The 26,715-nt window shown below is 33.9% G+C and overlaps 1 long non-coding RNA gene across 1 annotated transcript; it reads left to right on the top strand.

The window, feature by feature from the left end:
* Positions 1-7: 7 nt before the first annotated feature.
* On the top strand, positions 8-25,697 carry LOC146998566 (uncharacterized). The gene is made up of 3 exons (XR_015039549.1): positions 8-697; positions 11,266-11,337; positions 25,211-25,697. It is a non-coding gene; the product is annotated as an uncharacterized LOC146998566 (long non-coding RNA).
* Positions 25,698-26,715: the final 1,018 nt, after the last annotated feature.

Below are 26,715 nucleotides of genomic sequence, written 5' to 3'. Positions count from 1 at the left end.
GCGTCAGCAGAAAGTTGTCGGGGTGGGTAGCCGGGTTTGGCGGAAATCGCCACCACCGGCCGCCGTAGCGAGGTCGCCAAGAGCCGGTTGTCCGAAAACTGCCTTTTGTGTTTTAATTATCTTATTTTAGTTATGTGTTTGTCTAACCAATCTGAAAAGATGAAAATACTCATAATCGGGGATTCTATGATTAAATATTTACAAGAATATTTTGTCTGCGAATTTACCTGATTACGAAGTTGATTTTCGTTGCTTTTCAGGAGCTAGGATTGAAAGGTTGACACGTGAGATTGCCTTTATGAACAACCATTTTCATTTAGTTTTTGTCCACGTTGGTACCAATAATTCAAATGACGATTTAGATGAAATTCATCGTAAATATGGTTGTCTATATAAGGGAATTGAACGATTAAACCCGAAGGTCATTCTGTTTTCAGGTGTTCTCCCATGATGCCCGGATTTATATCGAGATTGTAACACGTATCACCTACAAGAACTTAATAGGAAGATACTAAACATAAATTCAAGATTTCTCGCAACATACGAAGGTAAAGATGGGTTTTTCTTTTGCAGCTCTTTTGACTATTCTTGGAGTACTTGTTTATCCAGAGACGGTTTACACCTAAATCGGAGAGGTAATCAGCAGCTGGGGAAAATTTTTTTAAAAGATATTAGGATAAGTTTGACTGTTGCAGAGGTAAGTGCACCATTTTGTTCTACATCCCTTAGCAGTTTCCCAGCATTAACCAGTATTCCTTCTGTTCTGAGTACTCATTTGGGTAGTAATCTTGGTGCTTCTGTTTCCAAACCACTCTTTTCAGATGTTGTGAAACGTTCTTTAGTTTCCAGTGTTCGGGTTTGTAATTCTAGAGATTTTTTGTGCCATGTTTCTTCTTCTAAACCGCTTTATTCAGATGTTTTAAAGCATGATGCATGATTGTTTTACTAGCTCTGTTTTGAATACTAATCCCAGTATTCCGAGTTTATCAGATTTTCCACTTCTTGAATATTCACTTGGCACTAGTGTAAATTTTTTGGATCCACCTCCTAAGCCACTTTACTCAGATGTTTTAAAACACGGATTTTCTAGTATGATTTTGGATAGCAGTTCCAGTGTTTTGGATGTATTGGATTTTCCAGCTCTCGAATGTACTGTCCACACTATATCAGGTGTTTTAAATTCTACTGGATCTCAACTTCCTGATACTGCAGCTATTTCTGAACTTCCTGGAAATTCAGTGTCTAATTCTCAACCTGCAGGCTCTTCGGATTCCAATTCATCATCATCTCATCTTGGTATCAGTTTCAGTTCTTGTACTTCCATGTCTAATTTTCCAGTTTTTAAGGGTTCATTTGTTTGCTCTGATTCAGATTTGCAGAAGGCTACTATATCTGTATCTAAATTTTCTTTTATGTCGTTAGTTACTTCTCAGCCTACTGGCTTTTGAGGCTCTGTTTCATCTACTCAGCTTGTCACCAATTCCAATACTTGACCATCAGTTGTTGGTTCTTGTGCAAATTTTAATTCTTACCATCCATATTTTCATTTTAACAAGTTTTCTATTCTTAAAAATTATTCAGAATGTTCTAACATTAAGTTTGGGGGTGCAAATGATTCTAATCAGGGTGAAAGTAATGTACAGAAATCTGAAAATGGGTATGTTGAAGAAAACTGCATAGTTATTACCTCTGTTAACCCAAATATAAAGACTATAATTTGTCCATGTTGTAAGAAAGATTTCTCTTGTAAAGAAACTTTATCAAGACACAAACGTAACTGTAAAATTTTAAATAAGGATAATTTATGTACTACCATAAAGAATGATGAAATAGAAAATAAATATCCAAGAACGTGCGAGGTATGCATGAAATCATATGCTTCAAGACAGTCATTTTTTAATCATAAAAAAAGGTGTAAATCTGTGTCTTCTGAAATTGATTCAAAATCATATATTTGTGACAACTGTGAAATAGACTGTAAAACCCGCAGTAACCTTTTCATCATAAGAAGTTTTGCTGTTCTAAAAATAATTTAAATATTCGTAAACCGTGTGTTTTTCCTGATTGCAAGGCATCCTTCCAGTTTATTAGTGATCATAATAAACATTTGGCTGAATTTCACAATTCTGAGATGGATGTGAAGGAGCTTACATTTTCATCAATGGTGGAGTTTCAGCTGTGGTTAGAATGTCATTCTAAGGAAACATTCAGTTCTTTTAAGAAGTGTTCTGGAAGTAAACATAAAGTTAATAAAGCATACCATTATTATTGTTGTCACTTCACTGTAACACAAAAAAAAAAAAAAAAAAAAAAAAAAAAAAAAAAAAAAAAAAAAAACCAGTGCCAATTTCAAGTAGAAAAAATCTTAAAGGTTCTTTACCATTAGGCTTCAGATGTCCATCCAGAATTTTAGTTTCTGAGGAACAAGATCTTGCGACAGCTATTTTTTATTCAGGTCACAATCATGAGCTGTCGTTTGAAAATACCAAATTTCAACAGCTTAGTCAGAATTGTCGTGATCAAATCAAAACTTATGCTCAGTTAGGTGTTTCTACCGATCAAATTCAAGAATTTATCTGAGATGGAAGTGGATCACGTGATAATAGAGAGAGCTTAAGTATTAAAGATAATTTTCTAACATGTAGGACTATAAATTACTATGTAAAGCGTGTAATGATTTCTTCTCTTAGTGATGATTCACTTTCTGTTGCTGCCATAGTTGAGAAATTTAGGCAGGAATCGTATGACCCTATTCTTATTTACAAACCTCAAGGAAAACCAACATTGTATGGTCCGAAAGGCCTTGACACACTGTCTTTTGCACTAGGATTGCAGACAAAGGAGCAAAAAGAAATGATGATTAAAGGTTGTAGCAGGATTTTATGTATAGATTCTACTCACAAAACAAATCAGTATGATTTTTTTTTATTTGCTAAATTTAATTGTCCCAGATGAATTTGGTAGTGGTTACCCCGTAGCACATTTTATTTCAAATCAGTTGGATCAGGTTATTTCTTAGTATCAAATGTGTAATACCTGAGCTTAATATTAATTGTTTAATGACAGATGATGATAAAACTACACATCCTGCATTTGAAAAATCATTTGGTCCAGGTATTAAACATATACTATGTAAATGGCATGTACATCGTGCATGGCAACGTAGTTTATTTCGAATGGTTTCAAGTCAAAAACTTAGGGATGAAATTTATTTTAATTTAGTTATATTGCTTGAAGAAACTAATTCTTCTTTATTTATTTCTATGATGGATAATTTCCTTCAAAAGTTTCGAGCTGTTGCACCATCGTTCGTAAATTATTTTGAGGAGTATTATTATCTGTGGTCAATGGCATGCAGAAACTTCCCTCATGCATTCACAGATACTAACATGTATTGCGAGTCATTTCACAATAAATTGAAAACTATACTTTAAACGTAAATTTAACAGACGCCTCGATAATTTAATTAATGTGCTTTTAAAAATTGAAGAAGATATTTACATGGCTTATAAGTATAAAGTTGAAATTAACTGTAAAGAGAGCATCTACCCGCCAACTTATAATAAATGACATGAATCTGGAATGAAAATACCTGATAGTGATGTAACAGAAACACATCCTTGTTTGTGGTCTATAAAATTACAGACACGTAAAAATATTCAATATACAGTTAAGCGGTTGCATGAACTATGTTCAGAAACAGATCGTTATTCAAAGTGTATTAACCTCTCCTGTCTAAATCTGTGTCATCATTTATATAATTGTAATTGTCCAGACTTCAGCACACTATGTAAACACGTACATAAAATACACTCAATTACATGCAGGCAACCAAGTCCTTCTGTAATTGCAACAGATATCCTTAAAGAAGAAAACTCCTCCCCTCTAGAATTGATTAAAAAATCTAATGCTATTTCAGATACTGTTGTGTGTAACACTGAACCTAAAATTAACACTTGTAAGACTTTAATGTCTGAATTATTAGTTATGTTGCCGCATCCAACAATCCAAAAGATATTAATACCTAGTATAACAAAGAATTTAAAAGATATAGTTTCTAATTGTAAAGGTGCAATAAAATCAAACCATTTGAAAGATTTTTTTGATAAAATGCCATTTACTCAGATTGCTCCAAATTTAAAATTATCACGTCAAACTCTGTTTCGTACAACATCTGTGAAAGGTATAAAACGTAAAATTCTAGATTATCCCGATACTTATAATAAAAAAAAATGTCACGGAAGGTTTGTTAGGGTTATCAAATAATATTAATGTGAATGATCATAAATCATCACAGGATACCACAATTAAGGTTAAGGGTAGCAATTTACTTAAATATAATTCTTTTACCTCTGAGCTTAATGTATCTGATATTTCAAAATGTGTTCTGCGAGCTGGGGAAACACTTCTAACATTTCTCGATATAAAATCTCTTGATCCTTATATTTCAAATGAAGAAATTTTAGCCCTGAAGGCTGTAAATAATAATTTTCAGCTTGGCTGCCTTAGTGACAATATAATTGATGCTTTTTGTTTTTACTATTCTTCATAATACTTCTTCCATAGCTGTCAAATGTTACCATACACCATTTTTTCAGTCAGGTAATAAAACTCAAAATGTATGGAAAAAAGCTGATTTTGCATCTGTTGATTTCTTTTTTATTCCAGCTCTTATCAATAATAATCATTGGGTTTTACTTGTTGCAAAGATTAGAGATAGAATGTTTCAGTTTTATGATCCACTTGGTTTTAATGCCATTCAAAATTCTGTATATTCATTAATTCATTTGTGGCAAAGTATCCTTAATAATGTTTTAGATATATGTGATAATTGGTATTGTTCGTTTCCCAATCACGCTATTCAGAATGATGGCATGAGTTGTGGAGTATTCATTTGTTATTATGCCTATCAGATTAGCAGAAATTTAGATGTTAAAACAGGCTTTCAATTCATATGAATTTAGGAAGTTTATTTTTACACAATTAGGTGGAGAGATTGTGAAAATATAAATGTTAAATATATAATTCATTTGTTTTAAATATTATTTAATTTTTGTTTTCTGACCTATTGATATAGCATTAAACTCACGTAGGTAGTATTTTATCTTGTGTTTCCTGTGCCCTAAGCTTTTTTATATATTTTACTGTCGTAACTTGTAAATTCAAAGACTGCATTTAGTATGAATTTTCTTTTTTCTTGCTTTAAAGCTTGAATTGAGTGTTTGTAAAATTTAATTCCGAAATGTATTTCCCGTATTAAATTGGTCTTGTCTTGTTATTTTTAGTAACACTTGATGGTACTTAGCTTCAAAATTGGCTGTTTAAAGCCTTGTAACATAGTTTTTATATAGGCCTTAAATTATCATTTTTCTTTCAACTAGCTGATATAATTTTCTTTGAATGTTCAGAATTGACGTTACCAAAAGAGCAGCTATGTAAAAATGTTAGTTTAGGGGAACCAGCATGGTAACGAGCTTGCACAGTACCTCTTGGGTGGCATGGAAACCTGTGTATTTTTATATTGTCTCAATGGATTTGAAAAAAAAAATTTAAGTATTCTTTATAGTTAATGCTTAAGTTAGATTTTTCACAATGTGTTATGTGTTAAAATACTGTTTTTATGCTTTTCTAGTACTATAACCTTTTAACAGTGACAGGAGGATAAAAGCACCAAAAATAAACCCACTGTGGTTATTGCCTATGCGACAAAAGTAAATTCTTCTAGCTATTGCCTATGATCTAAAGTGATACTTCGGTTCCTTTGCAAAGTAGTATAAACACAAAGTAAAGATCCAATTGTAATTCAAAAAGTAAAAACTCAAAATATATGAAATACTAATTAAGAAAGTTAGAAAATGGTGAAAGCTTAACTTGATTCAAAGTTAAAAGTTTATATGTATGTAGAATAAAGTTTAAGCTATCTCAAAACATATTAGAAAAAATACTACAAAAAATGTTAAAAAACAAAAACTACTACTAAAGCAGCGGTAAATGGGAAAATGCAAGGCGACGCTGCTTAGCTGTAGTTTTTTTGGGAGGGTAGTATTTTTTTCTAATGTGTTTTGAGATAGCTTAAACTTTATTCTACATATTAACTTTTAAGTTTAAATCAAGTTAAGCTTTCTAATTTTCCTAACTATTATTTCATATATTTTATGTTTTTACTTTTTGAATTACAATTGAATCTTTACATTGTGTTTATACTACTTAGCAAAGGAACCAAAGTATCACTTTAGCTCATAGGCAATAGCTAGAAGAATTTACTTTTTAAATTTTATTTACATAAATATATTTAATGTACATGTAAAATTTCTTTTTCATACATTCTTAATGTTAAATTTTCATTTTTGTCTTATGAGAATATGTTTTTGTACACTTGTTTTTACAAAGTTTGCATTGTTTTTAAATAATCAAAAGGCAGAAGTGTCATAAAGCAATTTTTTCAGGTAAGAAAATAAAACTTGCTCTTATAAGAATTATATATTCCGATTTGAAGATTGCATTTCAAGTTTGATAGAATGACCAGTTTCTGTTTTTTTTATGAGCAATTTGAATAATTTTATTAAACAGCTTTTTAAATCTTGATTTTTACTGGAGAAAAAGACGAAACTCTTTCGCATCTATTAATTATAAAAGTCAACTAATTTCTGGTCAGGACAATAATTACTTGGTTTGTTGATTGCACTTCGCTTTTAATTCCATTTTAAATATGTTAATGAGTAAATTCATTCCTTTTAATAGAATTCTATTTTTATTTTTCAAAGAAGAAAATGTATTCAATAATACCCCTGAGAAAATTCGTAATATCTCAATTTAATTTTTATTATTACTAATATTGGGAGAGTCAGCGGTGGTCCTAAACTGACTGAGTAGTCTTAATTTTTCACTTGTCAGATATACTTTCTTTACTCATTAGCAGATGTTATTTTGTTGACATTTTTAAATTAAGACAAGTTGTTAATCAAATCTATTATTTATAGCTATATATCAGAAGTGCATATACTAGTTTCAAAAAAAAAAAATTTTTTTTTTTTTTTTTTTTTTTATATGAACCATTAAAACCCAGCAGGTAATCGAATATATGTTTATCAGTAGCTATCTGTAGAGTGAAACAGTAACTGCGTGTGAAGCTAAAACACAACTTTTAAATGTTTTAATTTTAATAAAATACAATAAGGTATTCGTATTTGCAGAGTTGGGGATTATCATCAAGATAAAAAATTTGGCAATTAGGGCATTAATGTTTTAGAGCTTAGGATAAAAATGCAGATTTAAAATAGTTAATTTTCATGGTGTTCCAAATGGAGGAAATGTAGATTGTATTTATAAAACTACCTTTTAATACATTTTTGAATTGCCACAAGAAGGCATGCAGCTTCTCTTAAAAGATCACTATTTCGTATTTCAAAATTTCGCAAAGGATATTATATGACCTCTAATGCAAAAGGATATTGTCTGATTTTAACTTAGCAAGAAAGGAAGGTAAGAAAACAGTTATAAAGCAATTCAGGAAAGGGCTAGCTTACCAAAAATTTTAGTTCAAGGAATTCGACTTTCAAAAAGGATGACTCTTAGTTTGTAATAAGTACTATTTTCACAATAAAAACTTCTTAATATTCAGTTAATTGATTAAAAAAAAGCATACGACTGCTGTCACAAACATCCTGAGGGTAGTTGACCCTATCAGTTTTACCTGTGGCTAAGTGAATAAAACAGCTCTAAACTTTTATCACTTAACAAAGGTTTGAATGCTGGCAAAGAGGCTAGTTTCACACTGCTTTTATAGCTTTGCTCATACTGTGTATGTAAATATGAGCCAGTCTTTATGAAGTCCTCCATGCTGTGACGAATTCAGAAGGCAAGAGGTAGTGTAAATAAATTTATTGGGGTTCTTTCTAGGCTATATGCAAAAATAAATAAACTCACTGCAGGGTGAGGGGGGAGAACTATAACAACCAGACATTGTGAATAAAGTTTCCATTTAGCACTGATTGTAGATAAAAGCTCCTGTTTCAAAATAATTCAAGACGAGGCTGTTTAGAATTAATCGTCTCTCCAAGTCAGTGGTTCCCGGACTGAGTTGGATACTGTCTGGTAAGGTAACGCGAGCCCGGCTACCTCACTGTAAACTCTTGGCAGATACTAATGCGTAGTACTAACTACGCAGAGCGAAATAAAATTTGTGCATGGCCAAGCTGGAAAAACCAAGATAATGTTTCTCTCTTCACTTACTGTAACTCACTCTCACTCCTTCTCTAAAACTGTGTTCCGTGATTTTGTTCCATTTGTCCTGGGTATGTTGAAAAAATATTGAGGATCCTCATTTGTTCGTAATTTTAAAAGTGCCTCTTGACTGGTAAGAGGACCTTGATTAAAAACCGGATATAATGAAGACACCCTGGGGACTCAAACCAGGTGGTCTGAGACAACGCACCTATAAACTGATGAAAGGGAACAGAACAATGTCTCCCTTCGGACAACTATAAGAGGAACAAAAACTTGAGTTTGTTTTGTGGCTGCTGGTCACTTTCTTTCTGAGAATTCGTTAAGAAATGCTCTGTCCATGGGAACTTTCAAAGCCGCCATTCTTTTTCTCAGAATGTTGTGGTGGTCGATACAATAGCTTAAGCCGTTGCAATGCCCTGTTCTGTTAATCAATTAAACATTAACTTTTGCAAAGTTCAAACATAGATAGAATTTTTTTAAACAGATCAGTGCATATTTTGCTGATTGGAGATTTTCCTCTCTGGGAGCTATAGAAAAAGTTATTTTTTTAATCAAAATCCTCAATGTCTTGGAGTCAGTCTTCATCTTATTTTGAAAAATTCCATAAGTGGAAGAATGTATACATAGGGTATGAAGAAATATGCTCTGTGTAAATAAACTGAAAGCATTTTCCCAAATAACTTTAAAATAAGAATCACAAAAAAAAAAAAAAAAAAAAAAAAAAAAAAAAAAAAAAACACTTCTTGAAGTGTTACATAGCAATAGGTAATAAAGAAGAAATATTAAGAATTATTTCCTTCAAGATTGAGCCAACTTGAATAAAATGTAAAATTATTTACTTCCAGGCATTCTTCCTTTCAAAATAAATCTGAGCATGTAACTTAAGTGAAGATTGAAATATCAAAAAATTCAGTACATAAATGAAATAAAATTTGTATATTCAGTAAGCATCAGGGATGTAATTTTTAAGCTTTCTCTTTTATGTAGGTAACAAAAAAAAAAAAATCTATCCCTAACTAAAGGAATATGTGAAAATAATTAAATTTCAATGAAATAGTAAAATTTGGTTTAACTGCAGTAATTAAGTTTGTATGATTTTATTGCTATTTTATTTGCACATTTACTAAAAATTTGTATATTCAGTAAGCGTCAGGGATGCAATTTTTAAGATTTCTCTTTTATCTATCCCTAACTAAGGAACAAAAAAAATCTATCCCTAACTAAAGGAATATGTGAAAATGATGATAAAATTTCAATGAAATTGTAAAAATCGGTTTAACTGCAGTAATTAAGTTTATGATTTTATTGCTATTTCATTAGCACATTTACTACTATTATAATACATATTTTGACTCTCGTATATATTACACAGTAAGAGATGGACTATGAAATGCTTGGGATATGCAAATTCTTGATAAATAAAATTTCCGGATAATAATATATAAAATGCAATTGGCAAAAAGTCCTGTTAATGGAGAAAGAAATTTCAGGTCTAATACTATAAAAACTGTCTTCTTATTTGTTATCAGCTTCTAATCAAAAGCCTACAATTAATTATGTAACGTTTAAAAAAAACCTTCACACATAAATTTGTATGTATTTGCTATGCTTTTGGCATATGAAATTAAAATATCTTCTTATTAAATGTCATCATGAAAATTAAAGGAGATGTTGCCAAATTTGCACCATTCATTCCAGTGGGAGCTTAAAGAAAATGGCCAATTTTTATTTAATATCATGATTCAAGTTAAGGATATAGCATATCAAAAACTTAAATTTTGTATGATAATTTTGCACTTTGTATCACCATTGTTCATTCATTTTTTCCCAGTTTAATGTCATAAATTATAATTAATCCGATGCTAAAGTCTTTCATTAAATTTTGCTTGTTTTCACCTTTTTCAAAACTTAATTATTTTGTTTTTTATATGTTGAAGAATCTTCCATTTTTGCAGTCAAGTTCTGGCAAAGATTTTCAGTCAGTAGATAGATAATTAATCAAAATAGATACAATATTAATTTCCTGTCACACTAAGATGTTTAGAAATTGTTACCTATAGCCTATTCAACTTGAGGACCAATTTAATGAAAAATCTGTTAGTAAAACAGGTGAAAACAATTTCTGATAGAACACCTGTGTTCAAGTGCACTTCCAAATTCCACTGTATGCAGTGACCTTGGTCCTTTTTGCTCCCCACAAGAAATCTATGTTCCCCTCTAGTAGTAACAAAGGACTTCTAATGGGAACTGAACTATGTAACTTCCCACAACTGGTGAGAAGAATCAGAGCTAACAATAAGGACTATTATAGTTACTGTTAGCCTTGGGTGAGGCCTATTCTCTGGAGGAATTCTTAGAACAGTATGATGGATATAACAGTGGGGAAGAGGGAATGTAAGAAATGTGTGTAAATGTAAATCTGTTCACAATTTAGAAGTTATTAGCAGGGTTTCTGGAGGCCTGTCCCTGCTTTATTTACTGCTGTATTTAATAATTATTTAAGTAAATTATATTCATAAGTGTGTCACTGGCTGCTATCCACATAGGTATTTGTTGCACCAGCAAGTATCACAATGGGATTTGTCCAGTGGTCTTTTATCCGGGAACCTATTTTAACTTGTTCTGGAATTTTCAAATATATTTTAGGAAATGACTGAAAAGAATTAAGCATAATTTCCTGCTTTTTATATGAAAACCAGATTTCTATTTTTCGGTAACTTATTGGGAATTTCTTCTTGTATGAGTGGTTTCATAAAGGCTGATTACATACAAAATATGCAGATGATTGATGAATTAGATATTAATGAAGTTTTTAATTTGGTTTCATAAAGGCTGATTATATACAGATGATTGATGAATTAGATATTAATGAAGTTTTTAATGTAACAGGATATTTAATCTTGATTGTGCTGTTATTAAGGATTTAAATTTTGTGTAACATTAAAAGTGAAATTATAAATTTAAGTTTTATTATCTTTATGTAACATATTTTTTTATGCTTTAAAACACTTTTTTTGTTGAAATAATTTTTTTTTTTAGTTGCATGGTAGCTGAATGATCTCTTATATGGATGGATGCCATGCCAGTATAAGAAGAGATTAAGTCCCAATGGTAATTGTTTTTGTGATTGACTGTGCAATATATTTGTAAAGCTTTCAGAAAATAATTGCTTTTAGGACATATAAAAATATGTTCCCCATATAGAATTTAAAGAACATCTGGTAAAGTTACATTTGAATTCTTGTTAATTGTTAAAAAAGCAGATGGTATATTTCACAGAAGATGGATGATATGTTTCACTTGTTTTTATTCCAGATTTCTGTTATTTTCAAATATTGCAACTATAAATATTCCTCAGATTTAAGAAATGTGGCCAGCACATCTCTAACCATTTTGAGACGTGGAATTGACAGAATAATAACGAGCTTTAAGTGAACTATCAGTATCTAGTTGATCATTTATAAATGAAATCTAATTAATTTGTTAACTTTATGGCTCAGTCTTAATTATAAACACTAGTCATTTTTTAGTATTCATTCCTCCCATCAAATATAAAAAAAAAATAATGATACATGAAGTCATCCTGTGGTCATATATGGTTTCGGATTCACAAATCAATGACTTAATCATATATTTTTTTAAATCTTTAGAATTCTCAATATAGTGTGAACTATGTCAGTCCATTTCTTTGTGTAGTTAGTAAATTGTATCCTTAAAAATAACACATAACAGTAACATTTGGTGGAAGCATTTTTATTGGAAAAGTGAAATAAATATGAAATGATGGACTAAGGCTAATACATTTAATTGCTTCATAATGAATTTATTCTCATAGCTTTTAGCACAATTCCAAAATACATTTAACGCTTGTAAATATAATATGTTGTTCTCAATCACGTACCTATTTTAAATACCAAATTTCAGAAGTTTCTCTTGTCTTTTTACAAAAGCTTGTTCCAAGTGTTAAAAGTATCACTTCCAGTGTATATTAAGAAAAATCTAGTTGTTCCCATTGATATAAAAGTCTTAAATACCAAAACTGGAAAGTAAGAAGATGCAGATTTGATATAGTATGGAGAAAAACTGTAAAATTAAAAAAGATATGAATGGGGGTGCATTAAATACAAAGTAGTGGTTTTTGCTTATTATTAAAGCAAAAAGCATTACTTTGTATTTAATGCATCCATTCATATCTTTTTTTAAATTTATCTTTTTTTATACTAAGTTCCAATACAGCTTGCAAAAGAATTTTTTTCCATTAAAAGAAAAAAAAAAGATAAGACCGAATTTTAACCATATTTAGGCATAAAACTCTTGAAGCAGTTCTAATTGAAAAGTTAACCCTTTAACTGTCAAGTTATTTTGATTATTTGGGTACACAAATTCTCAAATTTTTTTATTGGAAAAACCAAATGTACCCGAAATAAACATCTCCCGATATATATTCGGGTATGACAATACGATGCACTCAAAAAAAAAAAAAAAAAAATTTACCCTAAGAAGTACTCGGGCATGATATTTTTGAACACCAGTGCTCTCGGGCATGACAGTTAAAAGGTTAAATATAATGGGAAAAGAAACTTTATTTAAAAAATTCCATAATTTAGAGCTTAATCTTACTAAGCATGCTACCTATAAATATTTATATTCATTATTTGTAAAGAAATTATAAGTAATTTTATGATCATTATATGTACTATTCTTTTGTATCTAAAATTCAATTTTTTTTAAATTTTATTTTTCTGTAGAAATCAGAATTCAGAAACCTAAATATATATGATTTATGGATTCTAATTTTCTCTATGATTATTTTTGATTTAAAATATTTGCATCAATAATGTTTTAGTAAATTTTGATATTTCTGCTTTAATAAAAGGAAAATTTCTAATAAAATATGCATATAATTTATAAGATTTTTATTTATTCAATTTTATATAGAGAGATATTTTAAGCTAATCTAATTAAATGGATTACAATTAATGATTTAATTAAAAATTAATAAATGGGTAATAAAAATATGCTTTATATGCACATTTTCAAATTTGTAAAAATGTCATTCACACATTGACTGCTGACAAGTTTTGCTCTTGGTTGGAGTATAAGTAGTGTAAACAGGCCTTATGAGCTTCAAGCAAAGTACCACTTCTAGTTGTCCAATTTTGCCCAAAATCTAATCAACTCTTTATGTACGAATGTAGAAAGCTTAAATATGGAAAATGGGAATTTTTGGAAGTTCCAGCAAGCGTTATTGTTGATGGAAAAATTTTCACACACAAACAGACATCATTCTAAAAACAGCTGAAACATGCTGTTGAGTTCCCTAATTCGCGCTTTTTCGTGGAAAACATCCTTTAGAACAGCGAAAAAAAGGTTGTAAAGCCCTTTAGAAAGGCACGATCCAAATCACTTTTCTGCCCTCCTTTATTACTGTTCCCTAATGAGAAGAGTTATTATAGGGGCCCACCAGCGGCCGAGCGCTAACGCCGCTGAACACTGGTAGTTCGGTCCGAGGTTCGAATCCCGCGAACGGGCTGGCTGCATGGGCGTTTTCGTGATTTTCCCCATGTATAACGTGTATACGAGCTAGTTTCCCATAAAAAGTCCTCCATGAAGGCATCCCTCCCTTAAGGCAGATAGCCCTCGAGTGCTTTGCCGTAATCTAATAAACCAAACCATTATAGTGGTTATTTGTGCCCTCCCCATGAAAGTAGTAAAATTTACAGAATGAAAAACATTCTAAAATTTCATAACATCAGTTTGACACCTGAAGAGATATGTAGCTAGCCACTGCTCAGAAAAATGAAATGTAAGTGAAATATAAACGCATAAGCATAGGGCCCGTACGCACTTGGGGCTATAGGGCGTATGCACTTGAGGTTACGCATGTGTTCCTCAGCGGACACATGCGTTAAGACGGCCTTGGCATAACTACACTGAAGTGCAAAATTAAGAAAATTTGCAAATTATGTCTATTTTTACAAAAAGTATTGAACCAAAGATACTAATTATGGCTCTAAAGAATTATGATGAAACATGTCGAATATAAAGCGTACGCATATCTGCGGAGGGTATCTAGGCCGCACGAAGGGTTTTTGGTGATTTGTGTACTTGTACTTCTTCACAACATTTGCTGTGTTTCTCGCAAGAGTGGGGGTAAATTTTATGACGTATCAGGTAAAATTAGTAGCCAAGAATGTATAGATGATGGAATAAGGGGGGGATTATCAGTAGATTGGAGATAGGACAGTCAAAAGCGCAGATGGCTGCAATGTAAAGTCCAGTGTCATTTGCAATTTCCGGAAGTAGTTTCAGTACAATGGATCTATATCGTTCCTATTTTATATGCACTTCCGAGAAGTACACATTGGATCTATATCAAGAAGACCTGGACAAGGTCCACAAACATTTAAAACGATGAAAGAATCATAATTTAGCACATTCAGGGTGGCGACACAGGACCGCTACAGCTGTTACGTGAGATGTGTGCCGTCAATGTAACTCGAGGTTTACGGTCTACAGTTGCCTCAAAGCTTCGTGAGATAGGGCTGTATGCCAGGAAAATCTCTGGTTGCGTTCTGCTCACTGCAGCACGGAAGAGAGCATGTTTAGCATAGTATAGATGACACGTGCCTTGAGCCAGATTTCAGCGGAGCAGCGTGCTTTTTCACAGGTGAGCCGCGATTCATCCTGGGGCACTGATTCTTAGCGTATCTTTATCTGGAGAGAGTATGCAACAAGATACCACCCCCTCTTCATCAGAAAAAAGATCATTATGGTTGTGGAAGTGTAATGGTTTGAACAGGCATTATGTTGTATAGCCACACACCCTGCATGTGTTTGACAAATGCTTCCAGACTAATACAAGGTACAGAGAGACCTTAGAGCTCTCTTTTCGACTTTCCAGGAGCGCAGTTGGTGGTGGGTTCCTGTTAATAAACGATAACGGTCGTCTATAAAGGGCTCAGCTAGTCAACCATTACTTGTAAAGTAAAGTAAGTATATTTGTCAACATAGACTGGCCAGCTAGATGTCCTCACCTTAATCCTATAAAACATGTCTTCGACGACGCTTTTGGTAGTCCAGTTTAATCTCGCCATTTCCCCCTCCAAGAACTAAAGCGAAGTTGAAAACTGCCTTGCTGTAGAAGTTGGATCGCCTGACACAGGGATTCCTTAACTGCCTCATGTCCAGTATGGCGTCACCTTGCGCGACCTGTCTGGCTGTGAGAGGGACACATAGCCCATATTACACTTATTTTTAGTTCGATATCACAACGTGGATTTTCGACATCCTTGCATTGTGAACTTTATTGACAATCGCGCATATATGATATGATTTTTGAATAGTACATCTCTTTCTCTGTTATAAATGTATATTCATAGCAAATTTCGTTAAAATCTGCTCATTAGTTTTCAGAAGTTCATTGCTAGTTGCCTAAAATATGGATACTTTTGTGGAGGAACCCATCAGCGAAAGAGTGGTAAGATCGCTGAACACTGGTAGGTCAACCGGGGTTAAAATTCAGGCGAACATGAAAGGTTTCATGGCTTTCCTCATATAAAACGTGAATGTGTGCCTGCTTTCCTTAGGAAGTCTTCTACGATGGCATCTCTTCCCACACAGATAGTTCTCGAATTTCTTTAATTAATTAATTTAACTTTTAAGTTCGTCGAAGACTTCGAGAGAAAGCGGCTTATAAATCACGTTAGACACAAGGGAAAAGCAACAAGCTGCAATTTCGAGTTTTGACTTCCCAGCAGCTACACTGACTACCAATAAGTATTTGGACACCTGTGATAGAAAAGAAAAAATAATTTTATTCAAAATCAATAATTGGTAGAGCCTCCACGAGAGGTAATTACAGCGTGGACCCTCCAGGGCATACTTTTCACAAGTCATTGTATGACAGCTAGTGGTATATTCTTCCACTCAGCTTGGAGAAGACATAGAAGTTTCTTCGCCAATTTTGCACGGGTATTGCACCCCTGAATTCGGCGATGCAACTCGTCCCAGAGGTTTTCGATAGGGTTCAGGTCTGGACTCTTGGCAGGCCAGTCCATTCGATGAACTCCATTGGCACTATACCAAGCCTTGGTTAACGTCGAAACATGACAACTGGCATTGTCGTCCTGAAAGTAACAGGGGTCCAACCCGTAAAACTGCCACAACGTAGGAAGCACATTATCATCCAAAATAGTGCAGTAGGCATCGGAGTTGAGCTTACCATGAATGGGGACCAAGGGTCCCAGCCCATACCAGGAGAAACACCCCCAGACCATAATTCCACCTCCGCCGAACTTGACTGTTGGCACAATGCATTCTGGCAGGACACGTTCTCCAGGTAGACGCCAGACCCAGACCCTGCCATCCGAACGGTAAAGGGTGAACCTTGATTCGTCACTCCAAAGAACCCGTTTCCACTGATCTACGGTCCAATTTCGATGTGCTTTGCACCACATTAACCGAACAGCGCAGTTGGACTTTGTGATCAAAGGCTTATGGGCAGCAGCACGACCATTAAAACCAAGCAAATGTGCTTCCTTACGGATGGTATTCATTGAAACAATACTCCCGGATGCCTGTAGAAACTCCTCGCGGATGAGGGACATTGGTTGGGTGTGGTTCTTCCGAATTTCTCTGGACAGCACTCGTCGGTCTCTATCTTCCAGTTTCGTTGGTCTGCCGACTCGGGGCACATTCCGACAATCATTGCACACCTTGCACTTCTTAATCACATAGGCCACTGTCGATGTACTTCAGATCATTAGATATGTCCCTTAAGGATCGGCCACATTTGTGATACCCGATAATTATACCTTTCTCGAAATCAGAGAGCTCCGAACTGCGAGGCATCTTGCACGCGACTAAAGCCGATGCTGTTTCCTACACGATATATACCTGCGGAGTCCGTGACGTACCTTAGGACCACAGATATCATCATTTGCATAGGTATCCAAATACTTATTGGTAGTCAGTGTATAACCACTAGATTATGCATATGAATCAACATGAAAATGTCAAGCTTATTTTTCCAGCGTAGAGTTGTCATCCCATTTGTGAAACGTACTGTTCGTTTCTCCTCTATTCAGATATTTTTTCCCTTATATCATTTTGGATATGCTTCCTATACAGAATAATAGTTCAATATGCATTTGTTTTATTTTCATTTAATAAATTTTAAAAAAAGTTTGGGGGATGAAAAGAAATTACCCATCAATAATTTATGGCCTTTGTTTTTAAGTGCCACTCCTTTCTTTCACGACATTATAAGATACCAACAAAATGCTTCGTAACTTGCCCAGAAATATTATCAGTAAATTTGCCAGCATACTTAACGCCTGTTTCACACTAAATTACTTTCCTGATCTCTGTTATCAAGCAAAGACCTTTCTTCTCCCCAAATCTGACGGATATCGACCTATCAGTCTGTTATCCAGCCTAGGAAAAATTTAGGAACGAATTATACTTACAAGAATCGAGCCATATTTTCATCTTTTACCTAACGATCAATAAGGCTTCAGAAAAAATCTTAGCATGACTTGCCAACTCGTGAGAATTGTTGAATTTGTCGGATCTGCATTTCACAATAAGTGTTGCGCTCCTTATGCTGGACGTGGCAAAAGCATTTGACCGCCTCTGCCATGAGAAGCTCATCTTCAAGCTTATCAAACTAGGACTTCCTAGAGAACTTATTCTTCTGATCTTCTCCTTTTTGCAAAACTGTACATTCTTCGTTGCACAAGGAAATGAAAAGTCAACTCCAAGACCTATAAGATCCAGTATCCCGCAAGGCAGTATCCTTGGTTCTGAGCTTTACCGCCGAATTTCGTGTTTTTTTAGGGATGCATGCCGCTCCAAATCTGCAAGAGTAACGATGATTTTCACCAGCTAAACGCTTTTACTTACTGCTCAACAACGGCCTGTATCCCCTCAAAGCACACATATTCCATTACAAAATCTTTTTATTTCATCCCCTCTATCTGCCTTTCATTTTTGGCTGATATTTTTTAATCACTTTGTATATGTGTATGTTTGTATAAGATAAAAATTCTATTTTTATTTCAGGCCCTTTAATTTTTAATATGGAAATTCTTCCTTTTTGAATTGCGTTATACACCAGGCTCTGTTTTATTTCAAATAAAATTTAAGAAGTAAAAATTATTTGCCGATAGCTTTGAGGGAACGCTTTGATGATTCAAAATGTCCTATTGCAACATAATCTCTCTCCAAAAATTCAAAATATTTTAAAACGCGGCAAACTCTTCCAAGCCCGCATCTGTTAACATAATTAGTACCTAATTTACCTGCTGAAATCTACATGTGTGTGCAAATTAAATGCCCATCACTTGAAACTGTACGTTGCTAAAAACGAAGGATCAAATATTTCGAATCATAAATTCGTCACAATCAAGAATAACGCCATAATAAAAAAAAACTGAATGATTTTTTTTTTAAAAAGTACAAATTTGGTAAATTACTTTAGAAGTTCCAAAAACTTTTGATTTGGAATATTATTTTTCGTCCTATCTAACGGTACAAAAATCGAAATTCTGCACTGTTTAAAACATGGATATGAGAGAAAATACATTACCCAACATTGGAAAATGCAGCACCAAGCAGGACAGGCCTAAAAATTACGCAAATTTCAGGGTAGACGCACCTCACCGAATTATGCGAATGATGTGAGATGTGCAGCTCTCCAACGCACGTTGAAAAAGATATAAGGGAAGGAACCTGCAGAATGTTCAACTTTAGTGCCGTTATTTCTGCTAGGGAAATCATCGTACAAAATCTGTTCTTATCTTAGAGGACGTGTCTAATAGCAGAGAATGCCAGGCCGTCAACGGAGGCAGTTACAGCAGAATTTAAGAGGGGCATGGTGATCGGACTGAGAAAGGCAGGTTGGTCCATACGGCAAATCTCAGCTGACACACACCTTGATGCGTCCACAGTACCAGCTGTGGCAACGATGGTTGGAACAAGGAAATGTGCCAAGTTCGACGGGTGCCGGTGCAGCCAGAATGACGTCAGCACGTATGGACCGACGCATTCGACGACAGGAGGTGGTGCACTCGCAAGTCACTTCTACCTCCATTCTGCAGCATGTTCAAGACAACCTGCATGCTCCAATATCGACCAGAGCTATTTGCCGTCGATTGGTGGCTAGTGGCCTGCATTCGTGGCGTCCGCTAAGAAACTGCAATTGACCCTACATCATACACTCCAACGTCTGCAATGGTGCCGTGCTCGAGCGATGTGGACGACGGAATGGCACAAAGGTCGTGTTCTCAGGATGACACAAGCTTCTGTTTCTCCAATGATAGTCTCCGCGTACGAGTGTGGCGTCGATGTGGAGACAGGTTCAATCCCGGCAGCAATTGTGGAACGCTCCACTGCGCGACATCATGGTTTGGAGGCCAACTGCTTACGATTCCAGGTCACCTCTAGTTCGTATTCAAAGCACTATGACGGCCCAATGATACGTGGATCATGTGCTGCGGTTGCTGACACTTCTGTACCTTCAGGGCCAATGCCCTCTATCAGCAGTACAACGCCCGACCACACACTGCTCGCATGAGCCAACGTATTCTGGAAGGTATCTTTTTGTTAGTCAAATTGCGCTTTGCGACGCTGCCAACGGGCTCACAGGCCACAGAACAACCCTCTTTTCGGCCTGTGTTATTGAAGTAAATCCACTTTTCATCACAAGTGACGATCCGGTCCAGAATTTTGTCCTTGCGTTGATATTCGAGCAGATTAATGCAGGCCCGAACACGTATATCCTTATCTTTTTTAGACAGTTCATGTGGCACCCAGCGATTGAACTTATACGTCAAGTTTATGCGACGTATAGCGCGACTAATGGATATGGGACTAACGTCTAACTCCTTAGCAAGTTCTCGATGAGTTCTATACTGATTTTCTTCTACAAGTTCTCGCAAGCAGGCCTCATCAACGTCAGTAGGCCTGCCAGAGCGCTGTGCTTTTGAGCCCAGTCCTTGTTTTTGAACTTTCGGTTCCAAATCTTTTTAGTGTCATATGTTACGACATTAGTACCTAAAGCTGTAGCACATGATTTGGTGACATTTTGTAGCTGATTTTTTGAAACAGAATTGGAAGTAAATGATGGTTCTAATCTGGTAGCGTGATAGTTCTATTTCAGACACCTTGTACTTAATAGTAACGATAATTTTTTACAAATTTCACAACACAGTGTATAAGCTAGTTCTCCAGCCTTATTAGCATGCATTCGCAGTTTAGTGGTCAGCACGCTGGGCGCGTATTCCATAGGTCCGTGGTTCGATTACCGGGGAAGGTGTTGCTCATTTTTAACTTCTCCTGCTCCCAAAACATACGTAATATCTCTACAGTGGCGCCTGAACTAAAATGGTGGTTGATGATGATTCTCCACACCCAGGATTTGGCGATTGGGTCCCCTAAAACCCCAGACGCCCTTTAAAAGGGAGAGTATATAAAGAATTTCTCCTGCCTTTGTAGTGTAGTGGTCAGCACACTCGGCGAGTATTCTAGAGGTCTGTGGTTCGATTCCCGGCCAAGGTGTTTGCTAATTTTTCCCTTGTTCTGCTTCCAAAAAATACCTAATATCTCTATGAGTGTTCTAAAACAAATCTCTTTCTTTCAAATGCCAAAAATCATTTGACAAAATATGATTAAACACGCCAGCGTATTATGTTTGCGAAAACGTTATTTGCGGTGGCGGGAAAGTTTTGTTAAAACCCAATATTGATGTATGTTATTGATTCCCCTTAAAAAGTCGGGATCTGTCCATGGAATCAGCAATAATTCTTCTGCTTTACTCTATTATTCAGTTTTTATTTACACTGCTGTACCTTTATTTATAATCTGGTAGCTTATATTCAAATCTAAAAATGCTTTCTTAATTGCCAATTATTACCACAATAGCCCACTTTTGCATTCTAAATTTCATTTCGAATTTCCCAGGAGAAAATTTCCTTTATTTTGCTTTGTTATTCTCCCTCCTTTCAGCATGCCTTCGTGATGTAACGGTTAGCACACTCGTTTCGTATTCGAAAGGACGAGGGTATTTCTCATTTTCCATATCCTCTTGCTCGAAAATAACCTAATGACTCTACAGTGGCCCCGACCTAAAAGATGGTGGATGATGATTCTTCGATCAGGATTTGGCGATTGGGTTCCCTAAAGCCCATATCACACGGCGTTTGTTTCACATGAACAACTGTTTCGGACAATTTTTATGCCTGTTTTACTATTGAAAGAAAGACGTGCGACTTTTTCCTTCCTTTCGAAAAAAGTTGCAAGTTATTCGTTTTCAACCAATCAGCTATCAGCGCCGAACGCTGCTATCTTGTTTGCAATGGAGAACCAGTTTTCCCTGTGTTAACCCCAAAGCGAGCTGTGGTGATTGGCTGTAGTGACAAAGCAGAAAAATTGTTCCAAACAGTTGTTCTTTCGAAACAAACCGACGTGTGATAGCAGCCTAAGGTATTTTCCCCCCTCCTTTCTGCATGCTTTCGAGGTGTAATGGTAGTACACTCGGTGCGTATTCGAGAGGTCTAGGTTCGAGTCCCGGCGAAGGCATTGCTAATTTTTCACATCTCCCATATCAAAGAAATCCTGACAATCTACAACTGAATTGAATTATTTATATAAATATAAAAAAGAGGGATTGTCATTGATTAGAATGAAGACATAAAATTATTTCTGAAAACATTTTTTAGAAATTTGATAATTAGCTTTAAATAAGTAACCTAATCTGAAGAGAAGGTGAAAATGTAATAAATTGATAAAAGAACTAATTTTGTAGGGGGGGGGAATTCTCGTAGTAGAAATGAAAGAAGTAATATACGTTTTAATCTTACAACAACAAACAAACAAAAAAAAAAAAAAAAACTGAGATATGTAAATTTAACGAGTTATCTTTTGACTTTCATTTTCTAATAAGTGAAAAATTAACATTAATAAAATTTAAGCTATCCAAATGAAGAAGCTTATAATTTAGCATTTAAATACCTAAATGATATACAAATAAAAATTTCATCACAACTTTCTAGCTTTAAAAACCAGTTATTTGAACAGTAAGACTGCTTTAAATATTTTGAAGATAATTCTCTAAATACAGCCTAGTTCAATCATAATGAAATTTGAAGCTGAAACAAGGCTAATATTCCCAGTTACTGTTGCTGATGGTAAGAGAAGCTTCTATAATCTTAAAATAAGAAAAAATTATAAAAACATCTTCATCTATCCTCTGTATAGAATATGAATTAAGCTATCAAATTCCTTCTGGAAAAAATATTGATGATTTTGTTTTATAAAGGTAAGGAGAATTAAATTATATACAGTCAAAAGTCTTTAATCCGGACTCGTCGGGACTTCGGCGATTCCGAATTATCGATTTTTCCAGATTATAGATCATCAGTTTAAATCTGGTAAGATGGCACGCAGAAGTTATAAAATTAAAAATATGAAACCGTAATTTATGAAATAAAGAACAATTATGATCTAAAGGATATCAAAATTGACAAAAAAAAAAAAAAAAAAAAGACAAAAAAAAAAAAAAAAAAAGCTTAATATTTATTTGTTTTTTTTATTAAACATTTCTTTCAATGTAAGTTGTTTAAGTTGCTTTGTTTTATGTGATAATACTTTCTCTTTAATTCTATAAACAGACATAATTTCTTCTTCAGTTACAAAGTTCTGCTGGTCAAGTCCTATAATTGCTGTGTCGAGAATACCGACTAATTTGTCAATCGAAATTTTTCCGTTTTCAATAACCTCTGTGTCACTTTCTTCACTATCGGAAGCGAATTATAATGAGGAGGAATTTGATTTAAATCATATCAAAGACGGAGTACATGGAGATAAAATACTGCATTTAGTAAGGAATTATAAGACAAATAAAATAAAAACATCTGCCCTGAAGATAAGGATAGTGCTGACAGATCAACTTCCAATTCATTGCGCGCCGTGTCGTTCCCTTCCCCCGCAGAGCAGCGTGAAATTGATAAACATATTTCGGAATGATTAGATAATCAAAGGATATGCCTTTATCCATTTTTTGCAGCAATTCCACTTTTGGTTTAATGGACTTCGAAACATACTTTCGCTTTGTAGATCCTTTACATATTAGTAAATATATATCGGAAATTCTTTTTGACATAATCGAAAGTTCAAGCTTACTTTTATAAAATTGCTGTAACAGTCTGCAAAAAATAATAAGCCGGATCCAATTCGAAGATTAAGGAACAACGCAATCTGCAACATTACCTGAATTAGATAATTTCAGCTTAGCTTATACCGTCCGTTATACATTAAACCCGCTTGCGTAAACGTATTATGCGCATGCGCACACGCATATTCGCAGCTGTAAAGATCTTATGCGCATGCGTCGCTTTGACGCATGCGCAGAAATTTTGTAGATTTGAGGTCCGGATTATATATCATTCCGGATTATGGGTGTCCGAATTAACGACTTTTGACTGTATATAAAATTACATAATTAGTACAGCATTTTTTACATTGCTATCTATTCTGTTTCTTTGATATTTGCTATTTTTTAAACATTTCTCAGTTTATAAATATAGATCATTAATTGTAACATAATTTTTGTGAATATATAAAGCTATGATTGAACATATTATAAGTAATAGAATGTTGTGATTTGAAATATTTATCTTCAATGAATATGAAAGCGTATAAATATCATTAATTTCAATAAACATAGGGGTATGCCTCTGCTTAAGGCAAAAAAATATCTATGTAATGCTCTACTTAGTTAGAGTCAGCATTGCAATATATGTTTTAAAAATTCCTCAGTGTAACCTCAAAAATATGTATTGATATTTATAATTATAAAAACACATAATTTCTAGACCTTTCACCAGATAACGTTGAGGCATTATTTCCAATTCAATCAGTTCTTATGATTCAGAGAACGTAAAGAGATAATATAAAAATCAGCTCTGTGCTTCATATCCCTAATGCATTATTTATGGAACTCCTAAATGTATTCTTTTCATGTGGTATCTATTGTCATGACTTTGAGCACACATGTTTGGGACAAGAATATTTGCATCTGATAAATGTTTGTTAATATAAATATTCAGTTTAAATTGAATTTTCAGAATATATTTTCATATGTGAAATTTTCAGAAATTTTTATACATGGAACATACCTTCATCCACATTAAGAAACCTTATAATGTATTTTGCTTATATCATTTAATGACTATTATCTAAAAATATGTCGCATTACTTAGCATTCCTGACTGCATAACTTTTCTTCTGTTTTATCTTCTCAGAAACAAAATAAATAATTATATTTTAATGCTTTTCTGCATAAATTATTTTCTTTTATTTAGTCCCAGAAATAAAATAAACCAACTTACTTTAATGTTTTTTTCTGAAATAATTTAAAGTAGTCTTTTAGATATTTTCAGTAACAATTTGGATATAAAAGTTCAGCTGAACTTTGGGAAGTGGCCATTACATGTTTTGCTATGCTTTTGTACACTAAAGCCTACATTTAATAATTTTATTGCATCGAATCTACTGTCTCTTATTTTAGATTACAAGTGAATCATTTCTTATGGGATTCACGATTAGGCCTTTTCAACACTAGATTTTTTTTTCCACTTGTTGTAATCTCAACTATTTCTAAATGTTAGGTTAGGTTATTTAACTATGGCAAAGCCTTGAGGGCTATCTGCCTAAGGGGACGGATGCCTTTGTGGAGGACTTTCTAAGGGAAACTGGCTCGTATACACGTTACACATGGGTAAAACCACGAAAACGGCCATGCAGCCAACCCATTTGCGGGATTCGAACCTTGGACCGAACTACCAGTGTTCAGAGACTTTACCGCTCGGCCGCTGGTGGGCCCCTATTTCTAAATAATGTCATCTGGTGTGACCGCACAGATTCTAGTGCCAGCTCTCATGAGGTTTCAGGTGGTTTATAGACATCTTTTATTTCCTTTCAGAGGCAGATGTAAATGCTCCAAGTCCTTATATGCATCATAAGAGAGTGATTTTTTATTACTGAAAAACAGCTAAAACAGAAGCAAAGTGCATGGTCTTTTTCTTCACTATGATTAATTAATTATGATCTCCATTGTTCAAGTCCCTGATGCAATGATTTGGTGAATATTTTCTAAAATAAAATAATTATCCCCTTTCTCTAGCAGATCTTTCAGTTCTTTGGCATCACTTACAGAAGGATTCTATCTTATCACATCAATGTTGAAGTACATTACTCAATTTCTTTTATGAAGAGAAAAATGCTAAAGCAATGCAATTATTGCTCTCATTATTACTAATGTCAAAATTACTAGGATAACACGTCCTGATTTTGGTGGGACAGTCCTGCTTTTTGGAGGACTATCCCGTGCCCCACAGATTTTTAAAAATGTCCCGCTTTTTTAGAAAACATCTGCATTTCTTATTTTAAATGTACTGTTAAAATATATTACCTATTATTTATTAATTATTATAGTAAATATAAAGAAATAAAAATACATAAATAAAAAAAAACACATAAAATGTATGCAGAGTACACTAAAATAGGCGATGTAATGAGTTAGATTTACTCGGTGGTGTTCGATCATTGTCGTTACGTCTCGTCAAGGAATATCTATTGTTAATGGAGGAACAGCTAGCATTAGCTCAAGGGCTATTTGCTTTCTACACTATAAACCAAATCAAAGTTTCAGATCAATTGATTGTACATCGTAAATGATCAAAACATTGTACGACAAAAAATTTGCAGAAGCAACGACAAAAACTGAAGCAATTATTTGTAATGTTTTTTTCACAATATTCGTTTTCACAATTGCAGAAACAATTAGATTTTAAATGCACATTTATATCCATATATTATGATGCTTCCAACCACAAAAATTTTAAATTATTTTCCACAATTGTTAAACTTTTTGATCTAGAAACAGAAATTAAAATTAGAATATTAGATTTTATTTCACTGCCGGGTGAAACTTCAGAAATAATTTTTGATTCAATAAGTACTATTTAAAAAAATAATAATTTAAACTATAAAATCATTGCCTATTGTGAAGATAACACTAATGCAAATTTTGGTGGAAAAGCTAGAAGAAGCATCAATAACGTTTTTACGAACTTAACGAACATTTGAACCACAAAATTATTAGAGTAGCTTGTTGGAAAGAAGGAACGGAAGACCCTTCCGTTCCTTCTTTCCAACAAGAAGAAGATGTATCCCCAGGGGTGTTCTCTATCAAAATTTGGATGGCTGCAGCATTAACGTAGTGGAATTATACCTGTATTACCAACAGTTTAATTTGCATATTCCACCACATGATGAAATGATGCTTGGTAATGAATTTGGAAAGAAATGAAGGACAGAAGATATGCTTCTAGTTCCATATAATTTGATATTAGTCTAACACTGACATACAGTGTGTTCATTTTAAAGCAGATAAGAAACAAAATCATTATTTCAGTCTTGTATCTC

Source organism: Stegodyphus dumicola, chromosome 2 (assembly GCF_044657685.1).
Source record: "Stegodyphus dumicola isolate Sdum_Otavi_A_Nest chromosome 2, ASM4465768v1".
NCBI classification, from domain to species: Eukaryota; Metazoa; Arthropoda; class Arachnida; order Araneae; family Eresidae; genus Stegodyphus; species Stegodyphus dumicola.
The sequence above is the reverse complement of the archived record's forward strand: the minus strand, read 5'-3'. Positions and strand labels throughout refer to the sequence as shown.